Source organism: Oryctolagus cuniculus, chromosome 9, assembly GCF_964237555.1.
Source record: "Oryctolagus cuniculus chromosome 9, mOryCun1.1, whole genome shotgun sequence".
In the NCBI taxonomy this organism is placed as follows: Eukaryota; Metazoa; Chordata; class Mammalia; order Lagomorpha; family Leporidae; genus Oryctolagus; species Oryctolagus cuniculus.
Genome location: NC_091440.1, coordinates 58,327,684 through 58,342,685, shown reverse-complemented (window position 1 = coordinate 58,342,685; position 15,002 = coordinate 58,327,684). Strand labels below are relative to the sequence as shown.

The window sequence follows — 15,002 nt, the reverse complement described above, 5'->3', positions numbered from 1 at the left end:
TGTGATGTAAAAGGTTGACTTTAGATTTAGCAGTCTACATGGATAACTTCATATCCTGTGAATGAGGTCTTCAAAAACTTAATGGAACATGTATATTATAAAATAGATATGCATGGGTTTCAAACATTTTTGCACCAAAATAGTCATTCAGTTTCATCTCCCATACATGCTTTGAAGTATCCATACACTTACACAGATTCTGACAAAAGCACTCTCCATTAGCAGTCACTGTGCATTAATCCAGGATAATCTGGAGGATGGAATTGGAAGGAATGGGTAGTTCAGCACCTACTATGGTCTGGTAGGGCATAAACTTTTCAATAGTCACATGTCCACAAATGTTACAAGAAGTGCAGAGGATATGTTCCTTGAGAATAATGATAGTTTGCACTCCAGAATTAAAGATGGGTCAGGTTTAATAGAAAGATTATTCTTGGTAAAATTAAGAAATTGAAGACATACAATTCTAAATCAGTATATAATAATATCAGTCAACACATGCACAATGATTTACTGAATACCTACCGTGTTCATAGTGCTATGCATGTCATTACCATTGATATGCTGCATAATTTATCTGGAGAGAAAGAAATGACAAAGACAAGGTATGATTCATTTTGATATATAGTTGGAAGCTAAATTCTGGCTTGATAACATGAGTCATAAGATGAGGGGAAAATCATCAGTCCAAGGTATATAAAGGAACAGGGAATAGCCCTAGATGAAGCAGTAGAATTAGGTAAATATGAGAAATATTGGGTAGTCAGAAGCATATGGTGGGAAATACGTGGGGCAGCATATGATCCTTTCCTTGGAAACAGACTCCAGTGAACTGAGAAAATTCAAATGACTGTATTGTGATCTTGAAGTATTCATTTTATCACTACACATTGACAAGTATATTCAGAACATTGTATCAACTTTAAAGATCCAATATGATATATAGTTTGTATTTTGCTTTTTTGTGTGTTGTCTTAAATTTCAAGTTCCCTATGCATAACTCCTTATTTATTTTCAGTCATAATCACAGTAACATCTGCTTTCTTGCCCTGTTTCTTATTCTCAGTGATTGATAAACACAGGTGAGCAAGAACAGAATAACTTATGTAGAGATAAGATGCTTACTGTTTATGATCAATAGTGTTATATCTCAAGAATCCTGCAGCTCAGCTAGAACCATCACAGCACTAGTTTATCTCTAATAAATCAATATGATGTCCCTCTACGTGCTTGTCGTTTAGAATTTGTATAATGTAAGGATCATCACATAATAAAGCCCATTTCTCTTCCAGCTATCTACATATTTTTGGATATTGTAAAGTTGAGAATTGATTTCTCTCAGAAGAATCTTATAATGTATTCACTTAGGGGTAACCACATGTGCTGTTGCTAAAAAGGTCTCAGGAGCAAGAACATGCTAAAGGAGAGATGACTTAAACATTTCAAAGATAATATCTAAAGCTAAAAGGTGTTTTATTTTCCAAGTCATGGATGCAAATAAGAAACATTCCATTCACACCTTGATGCTCTTTTTCCGCTGAATGTCAGGAACAGGAGGTTCTGCTTTTAATTCCAGTTTGCTTGTAGATGAGACTACCTGGTTCATCCATGGAGCTCAGACCTGTTAGGCAAATAGAGAAATAGCACTTGCTTTAACAAAGTTTCTGCGTGATCTTTGCTTTGACTGTGATGAATCACAGAGCAGGCTCTGTGAGACTGAAGAAACTACACTTGCAGGGTTCCTCATCACAGCTGTAGTCACTTACCCTGACTGATCCAAGAAAGGGCATAATGAAACACTTTCCTTTGCCTGGGTAATAGAAGACTATAAAGCTTCCAGGAAATCTGTGAAAACTGAAAGCATACTTGATGGTTTTGCAGCCTAGAGATCTCATCAGTATCTAAACCTGTCATAAAGTGTGTTTAACAGAGGAGAAAAGCATTTGGAGAACTGACTTGTTTCATTAAGTTACTGCTACATTCTCATAACCAGATCGGAGAATCTATTATTTTTATCCTAGCAACATGACACTGGCTTGCTTCTGACGCCACCTTGGTGAGAATAATTTTAAGCACTTGATGTTCTCAGCTGACTGCTTCCCACACCAACATACTCACAGTGACTTGAATAACCATGGAAAATGAGTTGCATTTCCCTTGATTATTCCTGATATGTGACTCCAAGGAGTTATTCTTGGAGTAAAGTGGAAATGGGATGGGTTGATAGATCTATCTAAATCATTTAGAAATTACTTATAAGTCTTCGGTGTCATCTTAGTAGTGAATGATACATAGGGTGGTGAGCTACAGGGTGATAATTGCTCTTTTAGAACTGGAAGGGTTACCTGATGTTGTGATGACAAGTGTGCCTCTGTCATATGCTGGGACATATGCAGATGTGTCGTTAGAGGAGTTTCACCACCTGGGATGAGTTTATTATTGAATATTACAGGACACTTGAACTGCAGAGTCCTTCAAAATATCTAAAGTTACTCAGAACCACAAGAATAACAACCATAAGATGACACTGAAGAAAAGTCATCTCACTAAGCTGAAAGAAAATAAACTATTTCAATCATAATTTAAAATGAAATTTTCTACCATTTTAGATTTTTCCAAAAAGAATTGAGTTCCTGCTTATTCTACATTATGTCTTCATGATGTCAATTTTGTAAACATAGTACTTTTCTAATTTTCTTTAGTTAATTCTAAATTTATTTGCCTTGTTTCATAGTGTAGGCATTTCCTTTTTGAGTTAATGTACACAAGTTTTTATTCCCATTTGCAGCCCTTCCCCTCAGTTAGTCTTTTAAAAATGATGATACTGACTGGTGCTGTGGCTCACTAGGCTAATCCTCCACCTGTGGCACTGGCACCCCAGGGTTCTAGTCCCGGTTGGGGCACTGGGTGCTAGTCCCAGTTCCTCCATTTCCAGAAAAAAAAAATTAAAAATAAAATAAAATAAAATAATGATACTAACACTATTTATGTAGCAGAATATTGAGAATTTTAGTTTAAATAAAATCAGGGTTTAATTATTATGTCTTTTACTTTCTTGCTGAAAAAAATTTGGGGCAAGTAATTGAAACTCAGTCTGAATTTCTTTAGTTATAAAGTATATGAATGTAGTATTTATGCTGTACCATATATTAAACCAGCAGGTTTTTTGTGCAGATAGATCAATTGTAGAAAAAAACCTTTAATAGTTTAGATAAAAATGAATCCTCAATATTTACTATGGATAAAAATTATAATATTTATAGGTATCTAATCTATGTTTACTGTCAGTGAAGCTTATTTTCATTAAATCTCCTTTGTCTAAATTCTACTTAGCACTAGTGACAAAATATCAAGTGCGTTCTATGTACTATACTTAACTTCTTACCATGGAATTGTGGTCTTCTGGGGTAAATTAAAGTTTTTTAAGGATAATGTTGTCCTTATCACCAAAGAACTATACATAGAACTCTGAGATTATACGTGTCACAATTATAGTTCACTCCTAAAATTTTCAGTCATCTTTAACTATAGAATCTGGTTAAAAACTCCCAATTAAAAACTTATCTATGTTGTTGATTAATTAAAAGAGGTGAATTTGTATATACCTTCAAATTAGAATCAAGCCAAGTGATACTTGTGAATAGAAATTGTGTCCACTGCATTGTTCAAAATTAGTCATTTTTGTTTTACATGGTTAGCTAAAACAACCTACTTGTGGCTTTTTGGAGACAGTTATTTCTTTCCAGAGCCACCAGGGTCACTCAGCACTCTGGTTGGAATGCAATGCTTTACATAATTGACAAATAGTTCTTACCCATTTATAAATGATTGTGCTAAATTTCAGGCTATTGCCTATAGAACATGGTGTAAATTCCTTTTTTTTTTTTTTACTTCTTAATCTTTTGTAAAGTATTTCGCTATTTCTCCCTTCTGTCATAACATATCAATGTCACTTCGCAAACTTTGATCCATAATGCCACTGTTCCACCTTTTCTTCCTTTTCTGTATAAATATCCATCACTGTTGACATTTAACACTCACGAATGATGGTAGCAGATTTCACTTATGCATGATTGGATATGGTTTTCTATATTTAGACATGTGTTTGGTTCATCCAGAAAGTTTTCCATTCTTTATATTAATAGATTGATATGTTAAGTCCATCGCATTATTTTTCATAGAACAAATTTGTGTAACTGATGTTCTCCAAATATTTTTCCCAAGTTATATATGTAAATATATAATTCCCTGCCATTTAAAATAAACTAGTTTTATTTTATATGTCATATTTTGTATTAATAAGCTAATTTATATTACAATTGGCATTGCTCAAAATCATATTTAAGAAGATTCACAATTAGATGTCTTCTCATAAAGCAATACCTTCACATAAATTTGAACCACACTTCAGCCTGATACTTTGTATACGTTGGATTCTTCTAATATTTCATCTCCTGCAGGTTACCCTTGGTGCATTAGCTGAGACTACACTTTTGTACAAATACAGCCACCAATATAAAGTGTTGACTCAAGCATTGCCTCTTTTTCTGTTTACTGTAATTGTAGTTACCTATAGTTAATTCCCACAGAAGAGTAAGGTAAAATAGTTAACTAGTTATTAGCATAAACATTATATTTTAATTTAGACACTGAATTTTCTATGAATGAAATAATTATCTGTGAATTTATAATTATCTTCTAACAGAAACATTTTGGTTATATTATAAATATACATCCAGAAACTGTAGAGCTTTGTTTTAGTTTTAGTTTTTTTTCCCCTAAGCTAATATTTGGTTAATTTTATATCTATGGACAATTCTAAATGACACACCCACAGGACAAAACCATAGCATGACTTTTATTAACATGTGTACATAAAGGACATGTGTTTATATTATGAAAATTCATGAGTGTACACAAGCATAAATGTAATTGCATTGTACATAATTAAATACATTTCAATTTTATATTAACTGTCATATAGCCTGGTAATGAATTGCAAGTTAAGTCATTGTAGTTTAAAGTCAGTATGGAGGACAAGGATGGGCAGAAATGTTTATAGACTCCTAGGCACAAAGGGTGATCAACTCAAAGTACTTTGCATGGAACCAGACTAGAGCTGAGGGGGGAGATGGAAATGTTTCCACTTTCACACAGGTGACTTGACATACTTAATCATTGGTCGTTTTTGTGAGGCAAAACTACATAGACACTCCTACCCCATCTACCTTTCCTCAAGCCTCTCACTTTCAAGCCCTGAACCTGTTAATTATATTCTTTGGGAGTTAGATTATCCCAAAGTAAGCTAGAGCCAAATTCTGTATCTTTGAAATTTCATTGACTATTCTTCCTCCATATCTGATTCATGTGGTCACATTCCTAAGAATCAAAAGCAGTACCCACTGCTAACTTGGACAGGGTCATTATATTTATCCTCAAAATGCATTCCATATTGGTATCCAAATGCGAAAAGGCATCCTTATTTCCACAGAACGGAGAACTGAGGGAATTTAGGGAAGGAGAGATTTCCGCCCCCACTGACAGGCTCTCAGCCAGACATTTTTGTACAGGGCGCAATTGGCACAGTCCCATGTGTCAGCTTTAATGGGAAGCCTGCCCTGGGCCACATTACTTATGCTATAATAACTTGTAATATCTTCAGCTAACCTAATTTTTGTAGACCCCTGCTGTAATTCTTAACACAAGTAGTCTATGTTGTTTTGGATCCTTGCCAAATCAGGGAGTGCTCACTCCTTATATCTCCCCACACTAATTAATTGCTTAGTTTTTCAAAGTAGTGAGATGAAATTTCAGAACACTAATAAATGGAAATAACTTGAAAGATATTTATTTGAGTGTCTTTTTTTTGGAATTGTTTCAAAACAAAAAGGATTGGCAAAAAGGTTTGCCAAAGTCAAGCTTAATGGTCACTATGTGGTAACTGCTTCAAAAGGAGATGTTTCCTGTCATCCTCGGAAATCTTCCCAGATCCAGAGATGTTTGATGCAATAACATCCAATTACTACATTTTGCCTTTTTTGAAACATTTAAATAAAGGTCTTTCATGGTCAGTTAAATAAACATTTAGAAGTAGCAGACAAACACAATAATATTTGCAGGGTAGGTTGAAGAAAATTATTCCATTGCGCTCTCTCTCTCTCTCTCTCTCTCTCTTGTTTTTTCTCAAACATGGGTAAATAGCTCTTGGCTGGAATATTCACTGTAGAGACCATTGATCGAGCTTATCTCTGTGGAAGGGAAAGAATAGCTGTGGTTTACTAGATGCCCAAAAAGGCCCCTAGCTGAATCCAGTAGCATCATCAGTGCGGTTTAAGGCATAAATGAGTTTACAGTCTTCGAAGTATACCAACCTGTGTTCAGATTTTGCCTCTGACACCTTGAAGAAATGAGTTGACCTTTTCTGAAATACACAAATCAATATCTTAGAAGAATGATGCCTCTAAATACAATGTAATCCCTAATTTAATGAACTACTAAATTCTCTGTGGAATCAAATGGATTTCTTATTGTCTGAGAATGTTTCCATGTTTGATAAATAAAGCAGAACTATGGAAGATGAGTCTTCTGTGTGCCTGTTGGTTTCATTTTTAAAGAAATGAAAATCCTTACCCATTTTGACAGCACATATACCAAAGTTGGAAAAATACTAAGCAGATCATTGTAGCCACTGATCAAGGGTGATATTCTAAAGTGAAAACTCACTGCATAAATACATGGAATAACTTATTTAAGATTAACTTTATTTAGAATTTATGAAGTAAATACACAGTTAGAAGCCAGGTGAGTAATCATGAACCTTGGAGGAAGATTTAGATTATGTTTCATTATTCCAGGGCAGTCTCTCTCTGTGTGTGTATGTGTGTGTGTGTGTGTTATCCCATTGGTTTAATCAATAAATAGTTATCACCATCAAATACTGGCTTCTGTACTTCATTATAAAAGCTTGGAATTTACATTGTAGGAATCTCAAGGATGCATAGCAATTCAATGACAATGTGGAGATTAGGTAATTATTAAATTCCTTTCTCTACCTAGGCATTATGTCTCACAGTTTATATTGACAAATGACTTTTAGTCAGCAAGTTCTTATTTAGAAAGGTACCTGTGACTATTTTTCCAGTGAAAAACAGGCTTGAAACATCACCTCTATTTACTTATGCAAAATCAGGAAGCAGCGAGTATGGCAAAAATATGATATAGAGTAGTGGGATACCTTAAGTAATATGTAAGTAAAATTCACATAATAACTACTTACAAAGACTTTAAAATAATAAAACATCCAGTCAGGCTTCATGTCTATCACACCAACAAAACATGAGGAAATACATAAAGATAGAGATACAAACTGGCAATTCTCTTTGTGCCTGTAGTTTCTGAAACAATAGTTGGTTAATTGTACAATTTGAATCTCTTACTTAAATCAAGTTTATATTACACTTGGACAGTATTACAATAATGACTATTGTAATGAAGTCATTATCTGGAAGTCAATATTAATTTATTATTAGAAGAATCAGTGAATCACATTGGCAAGTGAGAAGGAAGAGTTTAATATTATGTATTTGATTATTTCATAACCTGTGTGGACATTATAAGGCAGTTTTTAGTGCTTAAATTTTTATTTCTGTTATAATTACTTGATATGGAAGTACACTATGTTATAGTGGTTTTTCAGTAGAAAATCAAACTATGATTATTTTATCACTTTTTTCACAAAGAGCACTTTTTAGATGTACAGTTTGTTTATAGAATAGTAAAACTCAATATTGTAATGGGCTCTAGGGAAAGAGCAGTATCCTGATAACCATTTATTTTCACTGCTTCTCAAAACCCCATGGGAAATTGACAACTACTTGAAAATTTTGACTATTGATAGCTAGAAAACATATTTGCATATTTTAAGTAGGTTGCTTATCTGTTGTGTTTTAATGTTTGAAAATATATATTGTCTGCTAATTTCCTTTCATAGAATGTATAGAAGGAAAACCACTTCTGCTTTACATCTGCTATAGAGGAAACCACCCGTGCTACAGCCCGGCGAGCCTGCATGCACATGTTTGTGTCTACAGGCATGCTGATACAGCTGTACACACTTCTACTTCTGTGTCTGGATATAAATATACCAATTTTGGTTAAAGCAATTTTTAGTGTTAGTATTATTAACAAAATGTTAATGTTATTTGATGCTAAGTCACCCAGTGCACAATGATGATACTTGCTTTTTTCAAACAGTTTTCTGTCGACCCTAAAGGCCTTTCATATGTGCTTCATTTTTGGTGAAAGATAAGTCTCCATTAATGCATTAAAAACATCACAAATCTATCAGATTTGCTACTTTCTTGGCTATTTTCCTCCTGGAGTCTTTTTTCATTTTCCTGCTTTCTAGACAAACTGCTTACTAGCCCTGCTGCACAGCTGTCACCTGGCATCACTTTCATGCTCCCCTCGTATTAATATGTGATTATACCATATTACTTACTTGTCTTTTTACACAGGCTATTCCACATTCTTTATCTTAAGTAAGAATGAAAGGAAAATTTTTGGACATTATGTATACCTGATTTTCTTTTAATTTTAGTCTCATACATAATTCTAGTTTGGCAATCATTACCTCCAAATTTTTAGTTCCATTGTTAGGCTTTTTGCTACGTCTTAATCCCATAAGTTTGAGTTAGAGTGCACAACTACTTTTTTCTTTCCTATGGTTGTTCTAAAAATACCTTCTATGCCCAATTATTTAGAGAACTCCTAGTGGTGTGCTTTGATATAAGTTGGTGTTTTTCCACTCATTATACTGTTGAGCTTCCAATAAACTCTTTCAATTTAGAATAACGCTCTTATTTTATGTTTATTTGATAAATTCTTTCTTTTCTGTATTCTCTCTCTGATTATTTCTTTAAGTTTGCAGGAGACAGAAGAGAACAAAGTTTATGTACAATACACCATGGTATGCTAGACATCCCAATTCATAGAGATCAAAGGAAATATCTACCTTCCCTATTTCTGTCTCTTCATGGTTAGTTGGCTTTTAAAGTATTATGCTGCCATTTTGACTCTGTAGTATTATGCATGATATGAAAGATTCTTACTTCAGATATATTCTTGTGTAAAATCCTGAACTCTTTGCAACAAGAAACTGTCATTTAGATATACACACGCACACACACACACACACACACACATATATATATATATATACTCTAACATTTATATTGAAAGAAGAGTAGAATATCAAACTCCAGGGAAACAGAGGTATGGCCACTATAATCTAGAACCATACATACAAAATTAAGTGTGCAGTTTATCATAGGACACCATTAATTAATTGTTATATCATATGTAGTGAAATCCACAAATTTACCTTGATAAATGTATTTTTTAATTTGACTGACACATTTTATGTTAGAAGGTAGTCTACTGCATATTATTAGAAAATATATACATGAATTTAACAATATATAATTTTTTAATTTGTTATTTTAGTATTGTTACAAAAATAAACAAAGCTAAATTTGTTTTATATTGATTCAAAACAATGTATTTCTCAAAATGAGAACTAGGGCCACATACTAGGGCTCAAGTATTGTCTTTGCTTTACTTGAATTCTCATTAGAGTCTAACAATATAAATATTAAACAATTAGAAACAGTATATATTTGGGAAGAAAAACATTTTTCAAGTTCATTAAATTTAAGAAGGAAAAAACAAATTGCTGGAAGGCAGTTGGAATGCCCCAGGCTCAGACTCCATGATTAAACCATGTCGGATCTCCAGGGTGTCACCTTTGGTAGGCATTTTCTTTTGTTTGGAAACTTTGATTTTTCTTATGATTCTAACATTTACAGATTATCAAAACATACGGTGTGTTTTGTAATCCACAGCAGTACAGAGTTGATTAAAAAAGTAAATTCACACATATATATTTTTTTAAAGATTTATTTCATTTCTTTGAAAGTCAGAGTTAGAGAGAGAGAAAGGGAGAGACGAGAGAGAGAGGATCTTCCAACCTCTGGTTCATTTCCCAAATAGCTCCAACTGCTGGGGCAGGGACAGGCTGGAGCCAGGAGCCAGGAGCCAGGAGCTTCTTCTTAGTCTCCCACTTGGATGCAGGGGGCCAAACAGTTGGGCTACCTTCTGCTTCTTTCCCAGGATCACTAGCAGGCAACTAGAAGAAGTGGGGCAGCTGAGACTCGAACCAGTGCCCCTATGTGATACCAGTATTGAGTGTGGCAGTTTTACTGCCTATGCCACAATGCTGGCCCCCATATTTAAAATATAAATGGAAAAAAAAGGTTAAAAATTTAAAGCATATCTGCTAGTCATGGAAATCAACATTACAGAGCTTTACATTCATGATAAAATAAGATAGTGGGGCTAGTGCTGTGGCGTGAAAGGTTAGGCCTCTGTCTGCAGTGCTGAAATCCATCATGAGTGCTTATTTGAGTCCTGGATGCTCCACTTCCAATCCAGCTCCCTGCTAATGAGCCTGGGAATTCATCAGAAGATGGCCCAAATCCTTGTGCCCCTGCACCCACATGAGAGACCCAGAAGAAGCCTGGCCCAGCCCTGGTCATTGTGGCCATTTGCGGAGTGAAGCAGATCTCTCTCTCTCTGTCTTTCTGTCTCTCTCTTGCTCTCTCTCCTCTCTGTGTCTCTGCTTTTCAAATAAATAAATAAATCTTAATATATATATATATATATATATATACACATAGGATAGCATCTCCACAAAAGAAAATAATATAGGACGTAAGAAAGCAAAGACAGCAAATCATACTTGAGCCATCACTGCTGCCTCCCAGGATTTGCATTAGCAGGAAACTGGAAACTGAAACCCTAGGTAAGAATTTAATGCAAGCATTCAGATGTTCTTAATCCTGTCCATGGTTTAGAACAACTTGGGGATTTCTTGTAATGCTAATACCTGGGTCTTCTTAAATCAGATTCTCTGTACACGAGACCTAGGCAACATTATTTTTCAAAATACCCCAAGTGACTCTAAAATGAAGCTAGATTGAAAACCACTAGAATACATAAATCACTAACCAAGAGCTCATTAGTTTTCTTTAGATGGTGGTTGAAATAGTCTCTGGAAACAAAGGCGACCTTGAGAAATTTGGTGGAAAATGTTTAGTTCTTAATTTTGGAGTGGAGCAAAGAATAAGTTCGAAAAACCCAGCAGTGAGTAAAGCTCTGAAAATCACTCTGCAAGTTTCAATTATTTGCTATAGTTCCTATGCATTTCTATAACACACCCAGCAGCTACCCTGATGTGTTGTTTGCATGTCCACTGAAGAAAAACACGCCTCTTTTTTGCAAATTATTTCTTTTTCCTCATACTAAACACAAATGAAGATAGAAACTATTGCATTGATATTTTAAGCAAAAAGTTCTTCCAGTCTTCACTTTATAAATCTTACTAGTTGAAGTCAAAGAGGATATATTTCCCCTTTCCTATAATATCTAGAAAACTAACTTGATTATGGACTCTGCAGGCATAGCAACAGCCTTCATCTAGAGAAGTGGAATTCATGATTTATTTAATTCTGTAATGGTAATGAGTCGTCAGTCTATGAGGAAAATTCAAGTCTATCAGTTATTCCACAGGAATCGAAAGCTTTCTTTACATCTAGCTGTTCATCTCTGTGACATTCCTGGAGGGCGTCTTTTGATAGTTGATTATTATTTGAAGTGGCAGGAGGCAGACAACTTCAAACGAAGCAACTCCTTCAGCCAGAACTAATAGTCTTGGGAAGATGTTTCCTGTTTAAAAAATACCTAAGTTTGTTGATTATGACCATAGGAACATGACATAGGATATTGTGGAAGAACATACATTATGAAAGAAAAGAGAATAAAGTCATGAAATCTAGGAAACAAGTTAACATGAAGAAACAGGGCTATTTGAAATCAAACAAATATTTGCCAAAAAATAATGTCTTGGGGAAAGAGGTGACTATGTTTTCATTAAAGAGCATTGATGTATTCACCTTTGAAATTATAAAACAATCACATTACAAAATAAGTATCTGTCCAAAGGAGAACAGGATAAATCGGGTGTGAGGGTGAATAAACTACTCATGTTTCATATAGCTGTTCTAGATGATCTTTGATTTGAGAGATTTATTTTGCAAACAAACAACAATAATAAAGTTATAAACCTTGCTATTGGAAAGTGTCCAGTTAGGGTTAGCATGGCCAGTCCTAATATATATATATATATATATATATATATATATATATCATGTAAATAGAGTTTATCAATGATTGACAACAAAAAGCACATTAGAAGTGAGGACTGCTCACCTCAAACCTTACCAGACACATCCTCATGCCCATTTCTGAACTCTATCTTTCCACTGTACGTTCATTTTCCCTTTTCTCTCCTCTTTGGCAGTCACCTTTGAATTGTGGTGTTAACATCTTCCCATGCCTTGGTTTCCAGTGGGTGCTCTTCTGTTCCCTTACCTCCTTTGTGAGGTAGGTTTGAATAATTCTCCTTTACATTCATTCTAGCTCTTTGGATTCTTTGCACCTTGGTTTCACTTGGCTTGTGCTAATTCAAAACGATTTAATAAGTCAAGAACACAAACAGGTTTAGAGCTAAAGGAAAAACTCCTAATGATCCTACTTGCTATATTTCAATCAGTTATAAAAGTAGCTGCCTAGAAGCTACTTTTGCTACTGCATTTGGGTGACTATGAAACCAGTAAATGCAAAGTATTTGTAGAAAGTCTGCAGTTGAAATGGAAGCTAATCATTCTACAAGTCTTATATCCAGAATGAAATTATCATGTGAGAAGTCACACATCTGTGACCCATTTTCATAATTGCATCTGGGTGTACATCTGTTTGTCTTAGTTCACTCACAAAACCTGGTTTTCTAATGACCTAGAAAACTCTAAAATTTAAACCCCTATGAACTCATTAAAGGGCTACTAAAGGAATGTCAGAGCTGGAATCCACTTCAAGCAGTCATCTGCTCAAGGTTGATCTCACACAGATCCACAATGGGACCATCAAAAGGATGGGAAATAATTTCTTAGGAGTTGAAAATTGAAATTGCTTCTTGGGTTTCAGCTATAATTATCTTATTTCTCCATATCCCTTAATTCCATGATTTCCCTTTGCTAATTTTCCCTAGAGGATGTAATCAACGACCATTTCTTATATGTTCATTCTTATTCTTCTCTCCTCTGCAACCATATATCCAAAATTAAGCACTAGCAAATATCTAATAAGTGATCATTTAGCCTCCTCTTTCATGAGCTAAACGATGCATTATGTTTAAAAGAGTCAATCCCTTTTATTGAATTACATGATAGTGATTATTTACTTGACAGGATGGTTCCTACCTAGTTTCCAGGAGTCTTTAACATGATTTGTTTCTATTTTAGTCTAGTTTCCTATCTGAAATCTCAACCTTTCAAATCTTACAAAGCACATGTAAAAAGTGAATAAATTTTCATATCCTTTGTAAAAGTACATGAAATGATTAATTCTTGCTTTTGCATTTCAGTTTTCCTAAGCTTTATTGGCAGTTTTAGAGAAGGCATCAGTCAGAGTCAGCATGCTGTGCTCTACGACCCTGATGTACTTTTGTTTTATTGATTTTCTACCACATTCATCAATATAATTTGATACACAATTCTAAATACATCAACTTGACCATGTTTCTGATAAACTTAGTTTTGGTCTGAGTGACTCATTATTTTATGGTTACTAATATTTTAATTAATAATTAATAATTTTAATTACTAGAATTTTAATCAATAATTATATTTTCATTCAATAAAAACAATGTGCATTTCTATGACCTCAAGGCATATTTAACAGGGTTAGGCATAATACCTGTTCTGTGGAATTTTATAAATTATTGTTAGAAGTCTCTGGCAATTAAAATGACACCACTAATCAGAGTATGATACTACTCTAAGTATATAAAAATCTTCAGCTTTTAATATCTTAAAATTCCATATAAAATACTCACTTTAAAAGATTTGGTGGAGATACTAAAACAAACTGCTCCATAATCTTCTTGAGACCTTGGTTAGCCAATTATTCTAGTTTGGTTTTGCACCACTGATATCTGTAATGGAGAACTCTGAATTAGAACATTAAAACAACAGCTATCAGTTCTTTGAGCGTGGTGTGGCAGGCACTGTGTTAAGTGCTTTGTTTACTGTTATCCTACTCTGCAATTATTTTCTTCATTTTACCGAAGAGAAAGCATATATTCAGAAAATAGTAATTTGCCTACAGTAAAGAGGCAGTTTGAGACTTAGTAAGGGAGATTTTCTGTGGGTGATCCTGTGCCTGACTGGGAGACTGTTTGCCTAGTCCATACAGGAGTTTTAGAGGGCTTGGCACATCTTGCCTCCTAGGAAAGACCCTTGTTGGAGGCTCAGCACAATGAGTCCTACATATGACCTGACTGCTGGCAGGTGGCAGGGGCCCCAGGCACATTTCTCCCACCTCCATTTCCTGTAGAAGGGCCTTTAATTGTCAACTAGGTGAACAGCTCCCACGTGTGACCCAGACCCATAAGACCACCTAGAAGGCTATCTAGGCTATGTGACCTTCAAACTGATTGGAAAAGAACGGAGGCTCCAGTATCTGCTTTATCCTGTAGAATTAGTGTTGCTAACCTTTGCTAGCTATAAAAGGTTGTGCCCGACTGTTAATAAACGAACATGTTCACTGAAACTGTCTTTGGTGCTTCTTGTCGAAGAACACCGTTACCCTACCATGCTGACAGTGTGGGCTTCACAGGACAAGCCCACAATTTTCGTGCTATTTCATAAATACTTTCTTTTTGTTTCAGAGCAGGCAGAATGATTACAGTAACACACTCTTTGTGGTTAGGATGAACAAGCAGAAGTGACTCATGTCACGTTCACTCTCTGTTGCTGCAGTGACCAGTAATATTCTAGATGATGAGGTTCCATCAGTTATTGGGTGACATGAAAAGGAGAAGACTT

The 15,002-nt window shown here is 34.8% G+C and overlaps 1 long non-coding RNA gene across 1 annotated transcript; it reads right to left on the bottom strand.

The window, feature by feature from the left end:
- Positions 1–275: 275 nt before the first annotated feature.
- On the bottom strand, positions 276–3,440 carry LOC103349073 (uncharacterized). The gene is made up of 3 exons (XR_007920955.2): positions 3,386–3,440; positions 1,520–1,621; positions 276–577 (listed from the first exon to the last, which is right to left on the bottom strand). It is a non-coding gene; the product is annotated as an uncharacterized lncRNA (long non-coding RNA).
- Between the last annotated feature and the right edge of the window lie 11,562 nt (positions 3,441–15,002).